We start from the raw sequence: 23,853 nt of genomic DNA, 5'->3' as shown, positions 1-23,853 counted from the left end.
GACTTTGACTTTAATATTTATATGTGGAAATACCCCTTTTCAGCTAAAATAGATCTTTAAATAAATTTTATTTTATATTGGCTTGCTTATAAAGCTCGTGTACATTATGTTTCACGCTATCCTTCATTCACATTGTGTTTTGTACAATCATTCCCATTCGTTATGTTTTAGAAAATTAATCACCATTGAACTCTGCCCACCATTACCCTGTCTTTCCAAATCTTCTGCAGCCCACATTTTATGTGCTCCTTGGTGTTTGTTTTTTTAACAAGCAAGATTGTGTCATCTGCCTAACACAAGTTGTTAATGAGTCTTCCTCCAATCCTGATACCACATTCTTCTTCATAAAGTCCAGCTTCTCAAAGTATTTGCCCAGCATACAAATTGAATAGGTAGGAAGAAAGGATACAGCCCTGATACACAGCTTTCTTGATTTTAAACCACATGATCATGTTCCCTTGCACTGTTCTGGTGACAGTTTCTTAGTCTCAGTATAAGTTTCACATGGCAGGCATCATATCTGTGTACTTGCCATTTATACCTAAAACCCAACATGAGCCTGAAACATGTTTGTTGAGTGAACAACTGAATGACAACCAGCCAGGCCTGACGACCTGTGAGAGGTCTTCATGATTTTACAGACAGAGGTCATGCTTGATCTGATGCGGACATATCGCCTCACCCTGACATTGACAGGGAGCTCGAAAGGCTTAGTGGTAAGATATTGTGCTGCCAACACAAAAGTATGAAGTTTTAATCCACTGGCTGCTCCGTGGAAGAAAGATGGACAATCTCCTCTCATGCCTCTGAAAACCTGCCAAAGGTCAAGCTCTGGATCAGCTCCAAATCTACAGTACACAACAACTGATGTTGCCATTCTTCCTCGGGGAACTTCTTGTATCTTATCCTTGTGATCTGAGCAGAAGCCTTTGGTCTGTTTGGGGGGAATAAGGAAGACTGAGGCTGGAAGCGGGTCACCTTCAGCTTCCAGTAGCCAAGGAGAAAGCAGGAAGACCACTTGGGTGTGGGTGGCCTCACAAGGCCCCTTTGGGGCTCCTCAAAGATCTGGCTCAGCCACCAGGTTGGGAGATGTGAAACCACCTGCACTCCTGCCTCAGAAACCTGTGAACCTTCCCTTTCCAGTGCAGAGTCCCCAGTTAGAGATGTCTCCAGAGACTTTCTTTCTGTGTCACTCAGCCCGGTCCCTGTTCAGCCCACTCTCCTCTGACTGCTGCCCTCACGTGTCCCACAGAGTTGTAGGTGGAGGGGAGACCAAGCCAGAGGAAGCCATGGGTTCTGCCAGGGATAGAGCTGGTATTCTGGGTTCCTTTATTTGTTAGACAAATGTTTATTGAGTACCTACTATGTGCCAGGCACCATGAATGAGACTCCAGGCATCCCGGTGTGGAGTGAGAGAGGCACCAGGTCTTGCCTTGGCTCCATGACAGCCCTTAGTGAGGTTCAGTGGTGTCAACATGGTGATCCAGAAGTGCCATCTGAGCTGAGATTAGAGCAGGAGTGGCTGAAGGGGGGTGCAGTTGACCAGAGGGAACCCCAGGCAGAGAGATAGAAAAGTACATTCTTCAGGAAGTGATGCGTCATTGTGTGTGGTCTACATGGGAAAAGCACCAAGAGGGGGAGGAGAGATGCAGATAGGCCTACTGACCTCACTGACTCCATAGACGTCTGGAGTCCCTGCAGTGAGAAAGTGCCAGCAAGGATAAATTAGGGACCCTCTTCAATTCTAGATGGAGGTTGTTGTTGTTGTTATCATGTGCTGTCAAGTCGCCTGCTACTACAGCAGCTCTAAACCCTGTTCTATCTTGTGCCAATCTTATTGTCTCTGACACACCTACCCCCATTACCCCAGTCACTGAATCAATCCACCTCAAAGAGTGTCTTCCCCTCCTGTACTGTCTCTCCACCCTCCCAAGCATGATGTCCCTCTGCAAGGACCAGTCCCTCCTTGCAACATGTCCAAAGTATGTCAGACGAAGCCCCAGAATCCTTGCCTCCAGAGAGCATCCTGGTCTCACTCTCTCTAGGATCAATCTGTTTGTTCTGCTAGCAGTCCATGGTATATTTGATACTTTTCTCCAGCACCAAATCTCAAAGGCATCGACTCTCCTTCTATCATCCCTAGTCATTGTCCAGCTCTCTGATGCATAGCAAGTAATAGCAAAAACCATGGCCTGTGTCAGGTGCACCTTAGTCTCCAGACTAACATCATTGCTTTTCAGTACTTTGGAGAAGTCTCTAACAGCAGACATTCCTAATGTAATTTGTCTTTCCATTACCTGGCTACTGGTACCAAGAGTGTTGATTGTGGAGCCAAGCAAACTGAAGCTGTCAACAATCTCAATCTCTTCATCATCTGTCAGGATGCTGTCAATCGGTCCAGTTGTGAGAATCTTTGTTTTCTTGATGTTGAGCTTCAATCCACGTTAAGGCTGCAGTCCTTGACCGTCTTTAGGTCCTCCTCAGTTTCAGCAAACAGAGTTGTGTCATCTGCGTAACGCAGATTGTTGATGAATCTTTCTCCAATCCTGATGACACACTTCTCCTCACAGGGGTGCAAATATCAACCAAATAACCAAGGAAATAAATACAATGATTGCAGGGTGTGAAAGAGTGGATGAAGCAAGCAAAGCAGGCTGAGGAGCAGGCTGGACGCTTTGGAGCACACAGGGCGTGGAAGCAAGGTGTGGTGTTGGGGAGAGCTTAAGTGACTCCACTGTTGCTGGACTGAGCATGGAGGAGAAAGAAAGCCTATAAAGCCAGGTCCAGGGAGCATGCAGGCAAGGGGTGGTGGCGACTGGGATTGGGTTGACAGCCACAAGAACAGATAGAAAGGGTGGATCTGAAAGTGCTTTACAACGTAAAGTGAACAAAGCTTGATTATTAAGGCTGTGGGTGTGCACGAGATAGAGAGATAGGGCCAAAATCCGGGTTTCTAGACTGGGCCTTGGGGTGACAACAGTGTCATTAGCCAGAATAGAAAGCCTGGGAGAAGTTAATGAGCTAAGCTCTGAACCAGTTAAGGGCTGGACGTCTAAGACAATCTTTGTGGAAACATCCAGCCACCAGTGGCCAAGTTCCCAGGACTCAGGGGAGCATGGGGGTGGAACTCTCTGGAGACAGGTCAGAGACCTGGAGCTTCAATCATGGGTGACGGCTTCTGAGAGGTCTACTAGATTTCTCCTTTCCCAAACAAGGACTCAGCTCATTCTAGCATTTCTGATGCATCTCAGAGTTTCTGCAGGGTAGAACATTCTAGAATCTTGATGATTTTCCTTTTGGGTTTGAGAAGTCCTCCAAAAAGTCTGCATTCTTGCCTCACACATTCCTTCCAGTGGATCAAAGACTTCAATTAGTGAAGAGGAAAGGCTATTTCAGAGGAACATGGGGTTGTGAGCGGCTCAGGTCTGTCTTCATACCCTGGCAGCTTTAAAAATCACCCTTTTCATTGTCATTGCTTAGAATCTAGTTTCTCCCCAGCGCCTTCACTCCTGGTCCAGTGGGAAGCAATGTTCGGACCGAGACTGTGGAGTCCTGAGCTGTGAGCAGTGTGGGCTAAGGAGAGTCTCTTCTGCCCCTGAAGCCTAGGCAGGGACCCAGCTGGGCTCTGTCACTGGGCCTTGCAGTCAGATGAAGAAGAAAAAAAAAAAAAAAAAAAAATGTGTGTGTGTGTGTGTGTGTGTGTGTGTGTGTGTGTGTGTATGAGAGAGAGAGAGAGAGAGAGAGAGAGAGCGTCCGCCTGCCTGAAACCTAATTGTCCGCTGTCTAATCCGTCAGCCGGAGGACAGCTTGCCGAGCCCCTCCCCTGCGGGCTGATAAATGCCGTCCTCGAGGCCCCCCCTGCTCCAGAGCTGCCTTAATTGGTATCAGGACGTGCCTGGACTCCATCCTCCAGGCCCCTGCCTTATTCCCCTCCTGCTGCCTCCTCCTCCACCCCGTCAGCCTCCAGCCCTGGCAGGGCTCACCTGCTGCCCACCCCCGGTGAGGGCCCTGCTGAAGGTTCCAGGCTCAGAGCCCACCCTCACAAGCCTGGGGACAGCGCAGCAGCTGTGGCCACAGCCGCAGGGGGAGGGTATGATGGGTGAGAGCAATAATGTTGGCTCTATTGACGAGGGACCTACTGAGCTCCTGCTTGCCCTCGTCCATCCTCAACACCATGAAGTGGAGGCTCACCTCCTTTCCCAAGTAGCTCCTGAACCCCTGTGTGCCTGCCCAGTGCTGGGGGTGCACTAGAAACAAGACAGATCATGGGGAAAGAGGCAGCAGTTTCCCTGCAACTGGCAGGAGGAGCCTCATTCCCAAACCACATCAGCCTTGCTGGAAGCCAGACAACAGGCCCGGTAGGACTGAAAGACAGGATTTGTCCTCTTACCCGTTTTTTGGAAACGGTTGCTTCTCAATGTCACTTGCATCCCGGTCACTCAGGGTGCTCACTGGAAATTCACATCCCCACTCCCACTCCAAAACTGAGTCTGGTCCCAAGTGTCCCAGAACTGTGTGTGGACATCAAGCTCCCCAAGTGAATGAGTGGCAGAGACCCTGTCAGCCCGGCCCAGGCCATGCAGTAGTCTGGTTAAGGCTGGTTCTATGTTCTCTGTGTAGTGATAAGACAGGGAGGAGCAAAATAGGGCAGGACAGGGACGATATTTTATCCATTTGGCCATCCATCCATTTATCCATCCTTCCATCTATCCATCCATTCAATCAACACTTACAGCAACAACCTGGTGCCAGTTCCTAAGTGCTAGTAGCCCCCAGCTACCTGATTTGTGAGACTTGGTGCAAAAGGTAGAAGTTGGTGCTTCATTTAAAAATTAGTAAGAATTTCAAATTGGCAGCAACAGAGCATTAAACCAAGCCCACAGGCCTTGTAAGTGAAGTTTCATGCCTAGGAGACAGGCTTTGGTACTGGGGCACCTTGCAGGAAGACACCCAAACAAACCACTATGCCCTTTCCTGGAATTCTGAAATTAAAAAAGGCCTGACAACACAGTGTTCTCAAGATTGTGGCAAGTGCATATGGAGGCAAACCCTGACCCCAATTGATGTGAGGCTATTTATAGCTGTATTTATCCCCTTTGTTGTGATTCTTTGTACATGTACTGCAAAGGTACTAATATGTTTGATTATGTGAGACCACGTAGCTCCTGCCAGAGTGGGACATTCTTAATATATACTGTATACATTGTACTTCTTTCTTTGATCAAATCTCAAGTTGCAGGAGACCTATGCCTATGTGTTCGGAGAAGGACACTGGGCTTGTGCCCATCTTGAGATATATTGTGTTGGATAAATCTATCTTTAAGGGACCTCTTTAAAGTTCTGAAGAGCAACAATGTCAGTTTAAGGACTAAGGTACACCATATCCAATCCATGATATTTTCAATTGCTTCCTATATGTCTGCAAGTTGGACAATGAATAAGGAAAACTGAAGAAAAACCAATCAATGCTTCGAATTATAAGGTTGGTGAAGGGAATTGACTATCCCATGGACTGCCAAAAGAACGAACAAATCTGTCTTGAAGGAGGTGCAATCAGGATACTACTCATTCAAGGCAAGAATGGTAACATTCTTCTCACATGATTTGGGCATGTTGTCAAGAGGAGCCAGTCATTGGAAAAAGAAGGAAAGGTAAAAGATCAAAGAAAAGAAAGGAAGCCCCTCAACAGTATGGGTTGACACAGTGAGCGCAACAGCAGGCGTGGGCAAGGGAAATCATGAAGAGGATGCAGGATGGATCAAGGTTTCAACCCGTTGCTCATAGGTTTGTTGTGCATTAGGGTCAACTTGACAGCACCCAGCAACAACCACGAAGCATGAAGAAGGAGGCCTGTTAGGCTTCCCTCTCCCCCCTGCATTGACCAAAGAAACCTGGGACAGTTCGAGAGTCTGATGATAGTGATTCCAGTCCTTGGCCTGCCTGCTTCTTGGGTAGTGGGTGGCTTCCCTGTGCTGGAAAGGGTCTTACTGACCCAGCACCCATCAGGAAGGAGTTGAGTGGTTCCCTGGGATATTTGATTTCGTATTAACAAGGTTAGGAGGAGGTGTTAGGCTAGCCAATAAAGCTGTATTCTTTAAAAGGGAAGAGTAATATGGAGCTCTGGTGGCCTAGTGGTGGGAAGCTGCACTGCAATCTTTGAGGTTGTTGTTGTTATGTGCTGTCGAGTCGTTTTCCACTCATAGCGACCCTATGTACAACAGCCCTAAACCCCGGTTCAAATACACCAGATGCTCTGCTGGAGGGGGAGGGGCAATCTCCTCCTGTAGCAGTAAGATCCAATTTGACGGTACACACACAAAACAATAAAATTTAAAAAAAATTTTAAAAGGGAAGAGTAATATAGCTTTATTGATCATCTTATTGTTGTTTTGTGCCATTGATTCAGAACCAACCCATAGGTGACCCTCCAGCAGGTTTTCAGAGGCAGTAATATCAGTGTATGTACGGAGCTGTGGTGGCCTAGTGATAAGAATCTGCCCTGCCATCACAAAGATATGTGGTTCAAACCCACCAGTTGCTCTGCGGAAGGATGAGCAATCTGCTCCCATGTGTTTAATTGCCTCTGAAAACCCGCTGGAGGGTCAGCTATGGGTCGGTTCCGACTCGGCAGTACACAACAATATAAGTGTAGCATCTGCTCACTGAAAAAAAAAAAAAAACAAACCCAAACAAGAAGAATGATAATACAAAAAGAAAGTAACAATGTTTTAAAATCCAAACTCCACCAAAGTAATCAGAGTTGACATTCCTGTGACTATCCTTCCAGAATTTTCTAAATATGGCATCCTCCTCCCCCAACACTATGTTACGGTGGTTTTTGCACAGCCAAGTTATCATTTTTCAGGGGGCATAGTTATCCACCCATCGTAGCCACGTCCCATAAACCCACGTTTAGCAGCTCACAAGATGCCCTGCTGCTAAACACGACTCCAGTTTTCACTCATATACACATCCCCAAGGTGGCATTCGTGCTCACGCACAGGCTTCTTGTTTAGGTCAAGCCCGGAGATGCGGAATCGCGGAGCCTCACATGGAGCAGGCACATCTATTTCGCAGATGCTGCCAGATTGTGACACCGCGATTCTTCAGAGCCCAGTCCACCCTCTCCCCCAGGAGCTGTTCTGTTGTCAGGAAGAGGGCTGGTACCAGCCAGGCAGGTGGCCCTGCAACAGCAGCCCCTACAAGTTCCTCAGCTCTGGAGGACAGTGCCACGTCTGCAGCGCCACCATGGGGCTCTTCCTCTTGTGCACCACGGCAGCTCCTTCCCCACACCTCACCCCATGGTGGCCCCTCACCTACTGTCCCCCAGCCAGGCCTGAGTGACCACTCTGATTCTGTCTCCCTAGGCCAGGTCTGGAGGCTGGACTCCAAGCGCCATCTTGCCCTAATCACTTGAGCTTTCTCCTGATTTGCATGTCCTTGAGAATCCTTGATTAATCCCCTTCCCACAACGATCTCCCCTGCTCCAGCCAAGAGGACGCTGATTGCCAAGTGGCCTCAACTTCTTTAAAAATAAAATAAATCCTCCTTAATGCAAGTGGAGCTTGTACTTTCCCTGAACGTGAAAAGATCCGGAGGCATCTCTCAGGAGCCTCGTCGACATGGTAACGTTGAAAAGTTCTGGAAGTAATCAGGCCGTTTTCCCAACTGGCAGGCCAGTGTCTGTCCTAGTATTTAAGGGTCATTCTTCAGGCCAGACATTGATCCTCATGCAGTCTTAGAAGCTGGAGTTCACAGTCCCCTCCAAAGAAAGGAAACTGAGGCTCAGAGGAAGAAGGTCTCTTGCTCCAGATTGCCTAGCCAGGATGCTTGGAACTCAGTCAGAACTTGAACTCCATGCTGTCCATGTCAACCAAACCTTGAACTAGCACTCTTAAGCACTCTTCATTGTCTTATTAAAAGTCAGAAAACACCGTGCTGGGCCTGAAGCTGAGGATGGGGCTGGAGGACACAGACACGTCAACAAGGTGCTGTGACATCCAGCCCTGGATGTTTTTACAGCTGGTGAGGCTGGGATCTCACCTGAAAGACTAGGACTTACGTGTCCCTCTGCTGCTCCCCAGCTGCATGATTTTACTCTGTGGGGTTTGGGGCAGGTGTGCCAGGTCCTGTTTTCAACAGCCACTAAAAGGGCCTTTTGGGCACTGGCACCTGATGCATGTCCTGAGCCCGAGTCTATGCTTCATGAATCGTTCAGTTTATGTCATTCAACAGCAGCCAAAATACAGACCAGGATTTTGTCTGGTTTCCCTGCTGGGAAATCCTCCATCCCTGGGGCCGGGGTCCATCTGGGGTGGAGTGGCAGGGCTTGGGGACCTGGCTCAGCTCTCTGACTTTCCATCCCCTCCGCCTCCCAGCAGCAATCTTCCCCGCCTGCCGCCTGCTGCTGTTCTTCCCACTTCTCATTAGGGCCAGGCTGCCAGGAGCCACAAGGTTTAAAATGCTGTGAGTGTAGCAGCACGCTCCTTTTATCTCCCTGGCTGAGCAGTTCCCCAGTGCGCTGCTTCTGCTCATGGTAGCTCTCTCCAGGCTCCTCTCTTTTCTGATCAGTGGGTCGTCAGGGTCTTCCAGGCCTTTTGCAGGGACCAGGGGAAGGGCTCGCCTCTCCCCTGGTCTCCTCCTACCCCTGGGGTTCACAGGGCTGAGCATCAGTTGCTTTGTGTGGCTGTCCTGGCAGAAACCTGCCAAGCTGTGGGGCTCTGGAGCAAGTGCCCTCACACCACCCACTGACCAAAGCCTGGGACACACCTCATTGGCCTCTGGAGCACTGTGTGCTCAGGAGCTGCACCTTCCTGGGAGGATAAGAAGCTGTTCCCATTCCTATGGGGACACATGGATGGAGCTGGTACAAGACATCAGAAGGACCAAAGCAGGCTAGAGACAATCTCCTAATGCCAGGCCCTGGGGGTCTGAAGCGTTGGGACTAGAACAAGGCTCGTACTTGCCTACCCAGTGCCACCCACCCCTCTGCTGCCTGCCCCTAGCAGAGAACCGCTCTGCTCTCTGCCATCTCTTCTCTCCGCCAGGCCTCAGTATATGAGTGAGCTGAAGGATTCTTGAACATAATAAACCCAAAGCTTTGGGGCTTCCACCCAATAGTATTCCGACAGAAAATCTGGAGCCTGATACGAGGACTCTGATGTTTTTATTTTGCTAGGAAAGGATGCTAACCAAAACAAACAAAGCAAAAACATTTAAAAAAAGCCTCACCATCTACCCCCACTTCCTTCCATGTCATAAATTCTCATTTAACACCACAGAGGTAGTCAGGACATGATCTTAGAATAAAAGAAAGAAGCCTCACATTCTCTTAGGTTACAGGCTAGAGAACTGGGTCCATGTGGGGCACTTAGGAACATCGTCAGCACGGTTTCCGTACTCTGTGGTGCTTGAGAGTCACGTCGTACAAACCTGTGAATGTTCACTTATCTTCAAACTCATGTCCAGAGAATCCTGGATCCAGCCTCAGGCCCCAAGGCTGGTTAGCATGTTAGGACCGAGTTAAGGCTGCAGACAACAGAAAACACCGAGTGGTTTAAGCATAAACAATTTTCTTTTTATGTGTCTAAGGTTAAGAGATGGAGGCATTCTAAACTGCAGTAACCACACAAGGATATGAACATGGACAGAGTCCTCTCTGCTTCCTGTTCTGCCAGCCTTGTCATTTAGCGTTTGCCTCCACTTTTATACAATTACTGCTTTGCCTTCTGGTTATTTACCCGCATTCCAGGCAGGAAGAAGAGGGCAGAGTCTACTCTATTTTTCATTAAAGGAGGGACACTTTCCTTAGGATCTTCTGCCTACATGTCATTGGGCAGATAATGGTCACACGTCCATATCTAGCTGCAAGGGAAGCTAGGAAAATGAATATTTAAATCTCTGACTCTGTAATAGCAGCTCTGAGAGAAGGGGTTGGGATGGGTGTTGGAGAGACTGCGCAGACACATTTCTGAAATGTCTCAGCAGGGTTGTAAAGACAGCAAACTTTAAGATCAGCAGCATCTGCTGTCCACCCAAGCATCCCCCACCTATCTACCCTGAGGTCATTCAGTTCACATCTTGTCCACACATCTGTACTTCACATCCTGATCCCTCACAGTAGACTGGAGTCCTGTGCTCAGTACCTAACACAGCTATGTTTATCAGTCTCCTTCTTCCCTCTTAGCTATAGTTCAGGGATACTAGTGCTGTTCTCCACCCCTCATGTGACAGTTTGTTGTACTGTGGTGACTTCTGTGTTACTGCAATGTTGGAAGCTCTGCCAATTTCAAATATAAGCAGGATCACCCATAGTAGACAGGTTCAGTGGAGCTTCCAGACTAAGACAGACTGGAAAGCAGGACTGTCCATTCTTTTCTTTAACAATGGACCACTGAAAACTTTTTAAGTAGCACCCAGACATTGTCTGATATAGTGCTGGAACATGAGGCTCTCACCTCAGGTGAGAAGGCACTCAAAGTACAATTGAGAAGAACTACTTCCTCAAAATACAGTCTGCCGGGGAGCTCTGGTGGCCTAGTGGCAAGAAGCTGCACTGCAATCCCAGAGGCACACGGTTCGAATCCACCAGATGCTCTGCCGGGGAAGGAGGGACAGTCTCCTCCTGTACCAGTAAGATCTGATTTGACGGTACACTCACACAAAAATAATAAATTAAAAAAAATACAGTCTGCCTTAACACTATGAGAGAAGTAGAGCTTTCAGTCAATGAAGGTCCCTATCTACTGATGTGACATGAAGCTCAATGAGGAGAAGCAGCTGTAAACAACCATTAATAATTGGAGTGTGGAATGTATGAAGTATGAACTTATAAAATTTGAAAATGTCAAAAATAAAATGGAATGTATAAAGCTCAGTATCCTAGGCATTAATGACTTGAAATGAACTGGGGTTGGTCATTTTGAATCATACAATCATATGGTCTACCATGCAGGGAATGACAATTTGAACAAGAGTGACATCACATTCATTATAGAAAAGAACATTTTAAGATCTATCCTCAAGTACAATACTATCATTGTTGTTATGTGTCATCAAGTCACCTTCAACTCATAGAGACCCTATGTACAATATCTCTGAACTTTACCCAATCCTAAGCCAGACTTACTGACTCCGACACACCTACTACTTCCATTACTCCAATTACTGTGTCAATCCACCTCATCTGGGATCTTCCTCTCCTGCTCTGTTCCTCCACCCTTCCTTCCAATCGTGATATCCTTCTCCAGGGACCGGTCGCTCCAGGCCATGTGCCCAAAGTATGTGAGACGAAGTTTCAAAATCCTTGCCTCCAAGGAGAAACTCTGTTTCTCCCTCTCCAATACCTGTTTGTTCTTTTTGTGGTTCATGGTATGTTAAATACTCTTGTCCAGCACCACAAGTCAAAAGCATTGATTCTTCTGTCATCCTTAGTCATTGTCCAGCTCTCTGATGCATAGCAAGTAATTGTGAAGGCCATGGCCTGGATCAGGCACAGCTTAGTCCCTAGACTGTCATCATTATAATTTAGCACTTTGGAGAAGTCTTTGACAGCAGACTTCCCCAGTGCAATTCATCTTTTGATTTCCTGACTGCTGATGCCAATAGTGTTGATTGTGGAGCTGAGCAAGCTGAAATTGTTAACAACCTCAATCTCTTCTCCATCTATCATGGTGCTGCCAATTGGTCCAGTGGTGAGAATCCTTATCTTCTTGATGTTGAGCTTCAATCTACACAAGGAAGGCATACTACTATTATTCAAATTTGCACACCAAATGCTAAAGCCAAACATGAGGAGATTGAAGATTTTTGTCAACTTCTGTAGTTTGAAACTGAGAAACATGCAATCAACATACATTAGCAATAACTGGTTGATTGGAACCCAAAGTTGGAAATAAAGACAGATAAGTGAGTGAATGAAGAATAGTGTGAAACACATGTATATAAACTTTGTAAGCAAACCAATAAAAAATGTTAAATAGAGTGTGTATGAATTATTGTATGAGCCACAATGTAAATGAGAGATTGTATAAAACACAATATATATGAATGAATCCTAATTTAAAGGAATTATTATATGAAAAGAAATTGAAATATTTTTTAAATATTGTAAAAAAAGTAACACCGTGATGATATAAATGAAAGCAGAGATCAGATGATAGAATTGTGCACAATCAATGACATTTTCATTGCAAATATATTTTTTAAAACATAAGCAGCAACTATACATGTGGACCTCACAAGATGGAACACATCGGAATAAAGTTCAATGTCATCAGTCAGAACAAAGCCAGAGGCCAACTAAAGGACAGACCATGAATTGGTTATACATAAAAGATCAAGTTGAGACTGAAGAAAATTAAAACAACTCTATGAAATCCCAAATACAAACTTGAGTTTAGCTACATTCTCTACATTCAAATACAGAGACTATTTCAAGAATAGATTTGATGCACTGAACACTGGTAACTGACTACCAGATTAAAATTGTGGGTTGACATTAAGGACATCACACATGAAGAAAGCAAAAGGTAGTTTAAAAGACAAGCAGAAGGGAAAGGACAAAATAAATGTACGAAAGGACTCTGAAACTTTTGTAGAACATAGAGAAACTGAAGTGAATAGAAGGGAGGATGAAACAAAAGGGCCGAAAAGAAAATGTCAAGGGTGGCTTGAGAAGACAAAGCAAAGTAATATACTGATGTGTGTAAAGACCTGGATTTAGAGAATAAAAAAGGAAGAACACGCTCAGCATTTCTTGAGCTGAAAGAACAAAAAATCCAAATCCAAGGTTCAAGTTGTAGTACAAATTCTATGGGCAAAATATTGAATGACACAGGGAGCATCAAAAGATATGAGGCAGACACAGAATCACTGCACTGAAAGAGTTGGTTATCTCAGGAAGTAGGATGTGATCAAGAATCAACAATATTGAGGGTAGAAGTTCAAGCTGCGTTGAAGGATTGGTGGAAAACAAGGCTCCAGGAATTAATAGAGTAACAATTGGGATATTTCAGAAGTGGATGTGGCACTGGATATGCTCTCTCACCTATCAAGGAATTTGTAAAATTGCTACTTGAACAACTGACTGGAAGAGATCCATATTTGCACTCACTCCAAAGGAAGGCAATCCAAAAGAACGCAGCAATTATAGAACAGGGAACTGTCAGATATTATAAACAATATTTTTTATGTCATATTTAGGTAAATTCTTGTTGACAACAATTCCAAACAGCTGGAGCAGGGAACTGCCAGAAATTCAGCTACATTCAAAAAGGACATTGAACTATCATTGCTGATGTCAGATGGTGCTTGATCAAAGGCAGAACACTAGAAAGATGTTTACCTGTGTTGTAGTGACTATACAAAGGTATTCCAAATGAGTAGACTGGAACAAATAGTGGATAACATTATTATCTTCATTATTATGAAGAATAGCTATTCCAAAACACTTAATTGTGGAACTTATACATAGACCAAGAAGCAGTGTTTCAAACAGAACGAGGGGACACTGCATGGTTTAAATCAGGTGTATGCCAAGGTTATATCTTTTCATCCCATCATTCTATTTGTATATTGAGCAAATATTTCAAGAAGCTGGACTAGATGTACAATTAAAAGAGTGGTGTCAGGATTGGAAGATAAACTCATTAATACCTGTGATATGTAAATGACACAAACTTACCTACAGGAAATGAAGAAAATTCAAAGCTTCTATTGAAGATTACCAAAGACTATAACCTTCACTGTGAATTGCACCTCAACATAAAGGAAAGAAAATGAATCTTAAAAACTGGACAAATAAATGCTGTTTTTGTTGTTGTTATGCACCCTATATATAATAGCTCTGAACCTTACTCCATCATGTGCCAACCTTATTATCTCTGACACTCCTACCCTCATTACCCCAGTCACTAAATCAATCCATCTCATCGAGGGTTTTCCTCTCTTGCACTGTCCCTCCACCTTCCCAGGCAAAGACTGGTCCCTCCTTGTAGCATGTCCAAAGTATTTCAGATGAAATTTCAGACCTGGATCAGGTGCACCCTAGTCTCTAGACTGACATCGTTACCCTTTAGTACTTTAGAAAGGTCTCTGACAGTAGATTTTCTCAATGCAATTAGTCTTTTAATTTCCTGGCTGCTGATATCAGCAGTGTTGATTGTGGAGCCAAGCAAACTAACGCTGTTAACAATCTCAGTCTCTTCACTGTCTATCATGATGTTACATAACCAATAAGTACATAAAAAATTAAAACTGGCATTGTCGAGGATTTGATTTTACTTGGATCCACAACCAACACGTATGGAAGCTGTAGTTGTGATTGTTGCTAGGTGGTAACCAGTTGGTTCCAACTCATGGGAGCCCAGTGCGCAGCACGTGAAACCCTGGCCAATGCTACTCCGTCCTTACCATTTCTGTGATGTTTAATTCCACTGTTGTGGTCGCCGTGTCTATCCACCTCCTTGAGAGCTTTCCTCTTTGTCACTGACCCTCTACTTTTTACTAAGTGTGACGTTCTTCTCCAGGGACTGATTCCTCTTGAAAACACACCCAAAGTCTGTAAGACAGAGTCTCACCATTCTTGCTTCTAAGGAACACTCTGGCTTCACTTCTCCCGAGACAGATTTACTTGTTCTGTTGGCAGCCCGTGATATATTCAATATTCCTTGCCAATGCCACAATTCAAAAGCATCAGTTCTTCTTTATTCATTGTCCAATTTTCACATAAATACACAGCAATTGAAAAATACCATGACATGGGTCAGGTGCATCTCAGTCTTTCAACTGGTATCTTTGTTCTTTAACACTTTAAAGAGATCCTTGGCAGCACATTTGCCCATTGCAATATGTTGTTTGATTTCTTGACTGCTGTTTCCAGAGGAGTGTTGATTGTGGACCCAAGTAAAATTAAATCCTTGGCAATTTCAATCTTTCAATCTTTCCTCCTTTTATTAGTGAGGCTGCCTATTGGTCTCATTGTGAGAATTTTTGTTTGCTGGAAGCAGGTGTCAGGAAATCAAATGACATAATGCAATGGACTAATGTGCCGTAAAGAACCTCTTTAAAGCGTTAAAGAGCAAAGATGTCACTTTATCCAAACTGTGGTATTTTAAACCAAGGTGTGCCTTACCCAAACTATGGTCTTTGAAATCGCCTCATGTGCATACAAATGCAGGACAAAGACTAAGGAAGACCAAAGAAGACTCGGTGACTTTGAACTGTGATGTTAGCAAAGAATAGTGAATATACCACGAACTGCCAAAAGAACAAACAAATCTGTCACAGAAGGGAAGCGAGGGTGCTCCTTAGAAGCAAAGATAGAGAAACTTCGTCTCACACACTTTGTCACGTTCTCGCAAGGAGCCAGTCTCTGGAGAAAGGTATCACACTTGGTAAAGCAGAAGGTCAGTGAAAAGAGGAAGACCTCAATGAGATGGATCAACGCGGCGGCTGTGGCTGCGGGTTTAAGCTCAGCGGAGGCTGTGAGGATGGCATGGTTCGGAGCAGAGTTTGGCTGTGTTGTATGTGGGAACACTGTGTGTCCATTCCACCCCGTGACACCTCACAATTGTGTTATTTCCACCGGGGCTGGGCTTCTGAGTGGAAGGGTTCCATTCTGGAAACCTATCTTCAAAGAAAGGGCCCAAAATACCGTTGTCAGCTAAAATCCAGTACACCCGGATAACTCTGATTTTCAAAACTCAGCGCAGTGAAGTAAATTCCTACACAGAGACCCTGCAGGACAGAAGTGGAGCTGCCCGCGAGGTGTCCGAGACTGCAGATCTTTATGGAAGCAGACTGCTGCATCTTTCTCCTGTGGAGCAGCTCTTGGGTTTGAACTGCCTATCTCTCAGTCATCGTCCTCGTAGTTTAACCATTGTGCCAACAGGGCCCCTGAACTTCTGCTAAGCAGTGAGTCATTTTTACTGTAAAGTGGGTGAGGAGTTGCACTGTCACTCAAAGGCAGGCAATTCAAATCCACCAGCTGCTTGTTCCATGAGTGGAAGACGGGCAATCTCTTCTAGTGTGATTTACAGCCTCTGAAAACCCACTGGAGGGTCCGCTCTGAGTCCGTTCTGACTCCATAGCAATGAGAGGGACATTTGTATGACACATGCTTACTAAAGAACTATTTGAATTATATGTTTAACTGATGCCTTGCAAGTTCAAGCTGAAGCTAAGGAAAATTAAATCATGGGAACCAAAATATGACCTTGAGTCTATCCCACATGAATTTCAAAACCATTTCAAGAACAGACTTGAGACCCTGAACACTGATGAGCTAAGACCAGATGAGTTGTGGGAGGATGACAAGAATATTACCCAGGAAGAATGCAAAAGGTCATTAAGAAAGACAAAGGATGAAGGAAAGACCAAAATGGATGTCGGAGAAGACTCTGAGTATTGCACTAAAGGGCCGAGAAGCCAAAGCAAAGGGAAGAAATCAAAATATGAAGGAGCTGAACAGAAGATTTCAAAGGACAGGGCAGGAAGGCAAAGTAAAGTATTAAAATGAAATGTGCAAAGACCTGGAGTCAGGAAATCAAAGGGACTGAACTCGCTCAGCATTTCTTAAGCTTAAGGAACTGAAGAACAAATTCAAGCCTTGAGTTACAATACTTAAGGATGCTTTAGGCAGAATATTGAATGGTCCAGGAAGTATTAAAAGAAGATGGAAAGAGTATAGAGAGTCATTGTACCAAAAGGAACTGGCAGACACAGAAGAATTTAGTCAAACAACATGTAAGCAAGAGCCTGTGTTGATGAAGGAAGAAATTCAAGCTGCTCTGAAAGAACTGGCAAAAAGCAAGGCCCTAGGAATTGATGGCACACCGATTGACATATTTCAACAAACAGACGCTGCCCTAGATGTGCTCACCAAGTTGTGCCAAGACATCTGGAGGCAAACCACCTGGCCAACTGACTGGAAGAGATCTATATTTGTTCCCATTACTAAGAAAGGTGATCCTACAGAATGTGAAAATTATTAAACAGTACAATTGTTATCACATGTAAGCAAGATTCTACTGAAGATTATCCAAAAACGACTGGAACAGCACATCAACAGAGAGATGCCAGAAGTGCTGACTGGTTTAGAAGGGGTCATTGGTACTAGGGATATCGCAGTTAATGTTAGATGGATCTTGGCTGAAAGCAGAGAGTACCAGAGGAATGTCTATCAGTTTTTCATCGACTATACAAAGGCTGACTCTGAGAAGAATGGGAATCCCAGAACACTTGATGGTGCCTATGCAAAACCTATACTTGAACCAGGAGGCAGTCATCAGAACAGAGAAAGGGAACACTGCATGGTTAAAAATCAGGAAAGGTATATGTCAGGGATGTGTCCTATCTCCATACCTTTTAAATCTATATGCAAAGCAGATTATTCGGCAGACTGGGCTCTATGAGGAGAAATAAAGCATCAGGATTGGAGCATCAACAATCTACACTATGCAGATGACATAACCCTGCTTGCTGAAATTGAGGAGGACCTGAAGCACTTGCTGCAGATGGTCAAGAACTATAACCTTCAATACGGATTGAAGCTCAATATCAAGAAAACAAAGATTCTCACCACTGAACCGATTGGCAGCATCATAATGGATGATGAAGAGATAGAGATTGTAAACAGCTTTAGTTTACCTGGCTCCACAACCAACACTCTTGGCACCAATAGCCAGGACATTAAAAGATGAATTACATTGGGTAAGTTGGCTGTCAGAGACCTCTCCAAAGTACTGCAGAGTAGTGATGTTGGTCTGGAGACTAAGATGTGTCTGATACAGGCCATGGTCTTTGCAATTACTTGCTATGCATCAGAAAGCTTGACAATGACTAGGGATGACAGAAGGAGAATTGATGCCTTTGAGCTTTGGTGTTGGAGAAGAGTATTGAATATACCATGGACTGCTAGGAGAACAAATAAGTTCGTCCTAGAGAGGGTGAGACCAGGCTCACCTTGGAGGCAAGGATTCTGGGGTTTCGTCTGACATACTTTTGGACATGTTGCAAGGAGTCCTTAGAGAGATGTGTCCTGCTTGGGACGGTGGAGGGACAGCACAGGAAAGGAAGACCCTCGATGAAATGGATAGATTCAGTGACTGGGATAATGAGGGTAGGTGTGTCAGAGACAATAAGATTGGCACACGATAAAGTCCGGTTTAGGGCTCTTGTACATAGGGTTGTTATGAGTTGCGGGCAACTCGATAGTACATAACAACAACAACAACAACAACTTGTATTTTTTTTGTTAACTCTGGAAAACTTCCTCAGAGTCTCTGTGTCTGTGATGAGGTGCTGGGAGGGAGAAGCCTCAGGACAGGTGCAGGTACAGAGCTAGGGGCACTCAGCTCTGTCCAGTTGGGAACATTTTTCTGGTGTCCTCATCTCTGGATGGAGGGGTTAGATGAGGCCACCCACTCAGAGGAGCCTGTGGGGCGGCTAATGATGGAGGGCCAGCACGTGGCACTCAAGGGTGCATTGCTTTGGGGCTTATTGACCAGGACCTGAACTGATGATGTACAGTGAATGCCACTCCCAAGCTTAGCGGCACAGATTTGGCATCTAAAGGCTCACTCTCAGCAATCTCTCACAGTTCAGCTTAATTACTTTGCATAGAGGGGGGAAAAATGGAAATGGGTTCTGCCCCTTCTCTACCTTAAAGGACACCGTGAAGTCAAGACAAATTTGCATCCTCGCTCTGTGCTTTTCTCCTTGGAGGGTCTTGAGCAAGTCACTTTGGCTTTCTGAATCTCAGCTTTCCCTGAACTGTAAAATGGGTACATGTGCAGTGAGAATCCCACAGAGTGCATATATACTGAGTGCAAAATGAGCCCAGGATGAATAGGTGGAGGTTGCTGGGGTAGGTGGAAGACGTCACTGTCTCTGAAGGTTGTCATCACAAGAAAACATAGCTGATGTGTTAAAAAAACCACCTATGCAATCTCCCTAACACCCATTCAACCTCCTCCCCTCTGACCTTTCTTTGTTAGAAACCAAAAGAAAAACACAAACCAATTTCCAGAGAGTCAATTCCATTCTGCCTCATAGTGACCCCATAGGACAGAGCAGAATTCCCCCATAGAGTTTCCCAGGCTTTGCAGAAGCAAATTGCTGCATCTTGATCCCGTGGAGTGGCAGTTATTTGAACTTCTAGCCTTTTAGTTAGCAGTTTCTATTATAGAGTTCAAAAATATGTGCACAGGAGAATAGTGGGTTCTCCTGGGAAGGTGCCTATGTGTGTATATGTGTGTGTAGACATATGGTAAGCTGGAAATTGGTCAGCCTCTGCAGAGCCAACCTGGAGACCTTACCTTCTGTGGTAGTTTGTCCCCTTGCAGCCTCACCACCCTGAGGTGCCAGTCTAGGGGAAACATCACCATCCACCAATATGTGGGCATGTACGTCCTGAAGTCGCTCCCTCCAAGGGAAACCAGGGTCCCTCTCCTCCCCTCCCCACCCCCTGTGGGGCAGCTCTCTTAACTGCTTCCAGAATATCACAAGGCTCTGTGCTGCACCTTTACCCATTTGTCAGCTCCCCACCAGCTGGGCGTGACAACCCCAGAGTGGAGTAAACTCCTGCTGACACCTGGGTGTGCCTGTTATCACAGGTCAATCAGCAGTATCTAGACAGGGAAGTGAGCCCTGGTGAAAGACCCTTGCAGAACTGGGACATTTGAGAGGGTTTTCCTTCCTACCCTGGCTCCCAGATCTGCCAGAGCCTGAGTCCTGATTGTCCGGAAAGAGGAAGGGGCTGGTGCCCCTCCAGAGGGAGGTCTAAGGAGCTGGATGGTCACTCTGCCAGGCTCCCAAGGATTGTACAGAGCAGGTGGACATCCTGAGCCCTCACGTTGTACAATCCCTTCGCTTTCTAGATGCAAAATCCAGGCCTTCAGGGTGGCCACCCAGAGCTGGCCATGCCCCTCGGCAGACAGGCTTTTCCTCACTAAGACAGGCAGCAGGCTTACAGAAAGATGGGAGACTGAGGCAGATCAGAGAGAGGGAGGGAGATGGGGCAGTTAGCAGTTAGAGTGGGAGAAAACACACGTATACAGCCTCTGCACCCCGTCAACCCAGAGGAAGCTGCTCTCCTCCTGGCCTGTCATCTCTTCTCTCCTCATTCTCTTCTTCTCATTCCCCCAACTCTGCAGCCTTCCTCTGCTTCCCCCTCCAATTGGGGAATAGGCAGAGACCCGTTTGAGTTAGGTATACGTGTGCACGTTGAGCTTGCATGTGCATGGGCATATGATTGTGCGGGTACATTGTGCATGTGTGAATGCGTGCTTCGCCTGTGTACACTTGCATGTGCACACACTGGAGAATGAGTGTGTGTGTGTGTGTGTGCGCGCGCGCGAGCGCGCGCGCCGGTGCAGCGTGCCGAGTGCAGGTGGAGGAGGGGCCCTCGGCCCGGGGAGGGGATTTAAAGCTGCGTTCGCTGCTGCCGGCGTGAGCATTCCTGATAAACAGCCCGGGAGCCGAGCCGCGCCGGCGGCGGGAGGCGCTCGCTCCTGGCAGGCTCCCACCAAGCTGTCCTCGGCCGCGCCGCTCTATCAGCCCACAGAGGGAGGGCGGGAGGCGGAGGGAGGGAGGCAGGCAGGAAGGGAGGGAAAAAGTATTTGCTTCAGCCCTTAATCACGGAATTTGAAATCCCAGCGAGTCGGTGCCATTTATTTTCAGAGGCTGTCAAGGCTGGTTTCAGCATTTAAAAGAAAGGAGGATAAAAAACATTTGCATTTCTCTCCCTCTCTCGCCTGCCGGCTCGCGCGCTCGCTCGCTCTCCTTCTCCCCCTCTCTCTGCTCAGCTCACAGCAGAGTCGATGAGTTTGTTGAGGGATGGGAAGGCAAAGAGACATTTGCAAAGGCTCTTGGGGCATCAGCAGGCGTGGGAGGGCTGCCTCAGCCAGGGACAAGGGTGTCAGGGCAGTTCTTCGGGTGGGGGTGCGGGGTAAGAGACCCAGGCCTTCTCAATCAGAGCTGACTTGAAGGAGGTGATTGGAGCGAGATTGCAGGGAGAGGGTGGTGGAGGCTGTCAGTGGTGTTCCAAGCTTACACAGGGGCCCAAAGCTTACTACCCCAGAAAGCAACCAGGTCATCAGATTCACCCAGCACCCAGGATCCCACCAAGCCCTCTTGACTGCCCACTCTCTGTGCAGATGGGGAAACTGAGGCGAGGAAGCCAAGAAAGATATGTCCCGGGTCATATGATGCAGATCTGGGGTAAAGAAGAGGCTAGCCACATGGCACCCCATGACAAGCATTGTTCAGGCGCCAAGGACAGGGACCAGGTCTTTGCAATCGGAGTGGGGTTTGAATGCCAGTCCTTCTGCTTTCTGGTCCTGAAACCTTGACCACTGAGTCCCTTCTGTCAATATTGCCTCTTCATCAGTTGGAGCTAATGCAACCTTGAGTGGGTGGGTGCTGTGAGGAGCAGATAAAAGGGAATTAGGATGAGGCACCTACCTCCCTTGTGCGAGCTGCCCACCCTTCCTCCCTGCTGTCTCTGGTGCTTCTTGAGGATGATTTGGAGGGTCAGTGGGTGGGGGATTCTGTCCCAGGAAGAGGCTTTCTGCCTGAGGCACTAACCCCTGTGTCCAGGCTGGGTCACCTCCCTGAAACTCATCTGTAAAATGAGAACACACAGAATTATTGCTGGCTTCAAGGAGTTAATGTCTGTGAAAGCCTTGGTCCAAAGTATGGTAGTGCCTCTCTGATTGTGACGATTAAATTTGTCGCTGTGCTCACCCACCTGTCTCCCTCCATGAGATTCTAGGCTCCTCAAAGACAGAAGAGTGTGGGGTGGTCTCACATGTCCCCGGGCCCCACATACTCAGGAAAATAGAAAGAAAGTGGTCAGGAAAGGAGCAAAGAAACCCTGCCCAAGCAGAGGAAAACTCAGATTGTTGCCTAAAGTGGAGTTTGGGAGGTAAGGTGTAGCTTTTGCACTAATTCCTTTTTTAAATAACAAAAGGGATGCTTGGGCATTGTGGGAAAATAAATGTTACAGAAGATGTAAAAAATAATGATATTACCTTCTTCTCTTGGCATTCTAGTTCCCACAGAGTCAATGTCAGGAGTCAAAGTCAGGATGAGGTCTTCCAGGGTTTTGCTATTAATGCAAACACAGACACCTTGCTCACTCTCTTCTGAAAACAGGGGCCTGATTTGGACCTTCTTCTTTTTTTCCTTTCCTTTTCTTTTTTTTATTTTCACATAGTGGTCTCCTTTCCTATTCTACATGAATAACTCCACCTGTTCTCTTTTTCTTGGCTGTCTAGTATTCCACTGTACATTTCTGCTTTGGTGTGCTAACTAGTCCCCAGTGGCTGGGCACAGAGGTTATGTCCAGCTTTGCACTTTACCCCAGGGCTGCAGAGGACAAGATGGTTGATAGCAGACAGCTCTGGCCTCTGAGAGACTGTTCTGAGTGCACAGCGAGGGACAGGGGCTGTGGGAGACACCATAACTCTCCACAGGGAAAGACTGGTGGAGGCCCTGCTTCTTCCACTGTGGTGGCTTGTGTGTTATGATATTAGAAGCTATACTACCAGTATTTCACATACCAGCAGGGTCACTCAGGTGGACAGGTTTCAGCAAAGTTTCCAGACTAGGAGACTAGGGAAAAAGACCTGGCCATAAACTTCTAACAATTAGATCATGGAAATCTTGTCGATCACAACAAAATACTGTTCAGCTTGCTTTGACTGTGTTATCAGGAAGGATTCACTGCAAGAAAAGGAGATCATTCTTGGTGTAATAAAGGGACAGCAAGGGCAAGAGAGGGCTTCTGAGAGATGGATGGACACAATAGCCCCAAAGATGGGCTGTGACACACTGGTGATTTCAAGAAGGACACGGGAAGGCAATGTTTTGTTCTATTACACACAAGGTCACCATGAACAGGAGTTGATGAAAGCAGCTATGCCTCTCTGTCTAGGCTGGGCTGAAGGGAGAAATAGATAGTCCCGGGGAAGCCAGGGTCTCAGGAATCAGCTCTCACACCACAGAGGAAGGAAGTCCTACTCAGACCCCTGGGGTGCAGGGCTGAGTTCTCCTCCAACTCTAACACCAATAATAAAACCAAGAGCAGTGCTCAGCCCCGAGGGCACTTAGAGGGACCTCTGCTCTGCCTGGTGACCAGACAGACTCAATGCCACAATCACAGGCAGCTCCCCAGTGGATGAGATGTTTTCCTCCTCCCTCCAGGACATGTTCTTCTTATCAGCTCCAGTCCTCTCCCCCTCCCCCTGCATGTCTTGGGCAGAATTCCTGGGTGCAGGAAGCGGAGTGGGCAAAGTAGAGCTGAGAGGAAAGGAGGGGTGAGGCTTCCCCAGGTTCTTTCAGCTCCACAGCGAGGTGTGCAGCTGCATTGCTGATTCAAGATACCCTGGCCTCCAACTCACGACATCGACAGAGCTGACACTTGTGTGCCACAACGGGCCACGTCTTATGCCAACCCTTCCTCACCAAATGTTTTCCCACCCCAGCTGCTGAGACAAGAGATGATGATAGCAAGAAATCCATGCTCACAAATCTCACTTATAATAAATACTAAGTAATGAATGTGTCTTTTCCCCTGCCTAAGCCTCAGTTTCCTTAACTGTAAAATGAGGCTTTGGCTAGGAGTCAGTGAACAAAGATGTGAAGATGCTGGCACAAAGCCCCACACATGGTCAACACCAACCAGTGCTAACAATTGTGGTAGTGGTGCCATTGTTCCCACTCCAGACGTCCCTCCGTATCCGCAGTGGATTGGTTCCAGGGTCCCCATGGATACCAAAATCTGCTGATGCTCAAGCTCCTTATATAAAATGGCCTGGTATTTGCATATAACCTACGCACATCCTTCTA

This window comes from Elephantulus edwardii, unplaced genomic scaffold, assembly GCF_000299155.1.
Source record: "Elephantulus edwardii isolate Elephantulus edwardi_28Jun2011 unplaced genomic scaffold, EleEdw1.0 scaffold00116, whole genome shotgun sequence".
In the NCBI taxonomy this organism is placed as follows: Eukaryota; Metazoa; Chordata; class Mammalia; order Macroscelidea; family Macroscelididae; genus Elephantulus; species Elephantulus edwardii.
This window is presented reverse-complemented; position numbering follows the sequence as displayed.